A 1,691-nucleotide genomic window follows, 5' to 3' on the forward strand; every position below is an offset into this window, starting at 1 on the left:
GGCTCAGGAATTTGCTTTGAGATTTTAAGACACCTGGGCATGTTTCCAAGTTTCCAAGTAGCTGAAAACAAGAATTTGCTAAAAGAAGCATTTTCCTGGACTCCTTTGAAATAAAAAGTTCCAGGATTATTATTGGGCAATTAGAATCTTAGTTTTGAAATTGGGCATTAAGGTTTATTACTATCAGATGAGTTACAAGTTGTATGTGTTATTTACTCGTCTGCTGATTTCCCCTCAAAGGTACCTCAGTTTCTGGTGCAGTTGGAGGAAGTCCATGCTGGTTTTTAGAGAAGTAGAAAAGGGTAAATGTCAGTAGAATTTCTTAAACTTTCAACCTGGATTAACTAAACTTCTGTCTAAAAAGCAATACATTTTGTTACTCTGTAAAAAATTGTAAACTTTAAGGTACTTCAAATGCTTTGGATATACTGGTCATCTCCAGTTAACAGAATGGTTTGGTGATGCAGGAGGGTTCTGCAGAACAAACAGCTCATTATAATTCTTAGTTGTGACTTTAGTATCTTTATGTGAAATATCTTTAGTATCTGATGTGAAATTAGTGCAGGTGGACTGACTGGGTCACAAGTCATCCATTAGTTGTTTCATGATACTGTATTAATATCTGGTACTTAAATTTCTATTTCTCCCATACTAAACTGTGCTACCTGTGCTACAATTTAATCTGAAATTTTTAAAATTGTTATGATCTTAGTCTTTTTTTCCTCCCTCTTTTTAAATTTTCTTTTCTAAACCAATCAGGAATAGCTGATATTCTCACACAATTTCTAGATACATAGTTGATATTCTCACACAATTTCTAGATCATAATGTAGGGCTTACAGCTAGTGAGCTAAGACATTAGCCAGTGCATCAACAAAAAAAATCCCATTGCTGTTCTGTTGTCCAAACTAAAATATATGCTCAGCATAAATGCTGAGGACCAAGCCAGACTTTGACTTCAATAATGCTTCATTAATATTTTTCCTGAACTCTTTTTCACCACTAAAAAGCAGTTTCCGGCCAAGGAGCAGGATCAATGGTGACAGTGATGAAGCAGTAATTGTGGACAAATACAGGCAGATCTCAGAAGCAGTTGTTTCCTTTTTTTCTCCACATAAAAGTTTTGGGTTTGTTTTAGGTTTGTTGGTTTTAAGATCATTATAATAAGACTGGGCCAAAAGCCCCTGTCTGCTGCTGTGGCCTCCATGCTTGGTTGAGAAAGACAGTGGGTTTGCTTGCCTGACATTTTAAAGTCCATTAACTTTGCTTTTAAAAGCAGAATAAATCCTCCCAGCTAGAGCAGTGCCCTGATAAGTGAGTCAGAGCATATCCCAGCACCTTAATTCCCTTATTTCCCTCCTCTAATACGTGCCTTCCTAAATATTTGCAATGCGGTCCTGCACTGTAACGCTATGCTCATCCCACGTCTTTCTTTTCGCCAGCATCCACGCCTTGCCTGAAGCAGATGTTGCAGCTTCTCGGGTCTCTGTCTCCCTTTGCTAAGCTCACTGATACCCCTCATACACTGGCGTTCAGGAGTGCCAGACAAATCCCTCTCCCGGTCTCTCCCAGCAGCGCTCCCAGTCCCCGCTCCCTCTCCCGGGCCGCTGCGCCTTTAAGGCGGGAGCGCCCCGCGTCACGCGCGAGGGGAGTGTAAACAGGAAGCGGCCGCCCGCGAGCCGGGGTGGGCA

Source organism: Melospiza melodia, chromosome 1 (assembly GCF_035770615.1).
Source record: "Melospiza melodia melodia isolate bMelMel2 chromosome 1, bMelMel2.pri, whole genome shotgun sequence".
NCBI lineage: Eukaryota > Metazoa > Chordata > Aves > Passeriformes > Passerellidae > Melospiza > Melospiza melodia.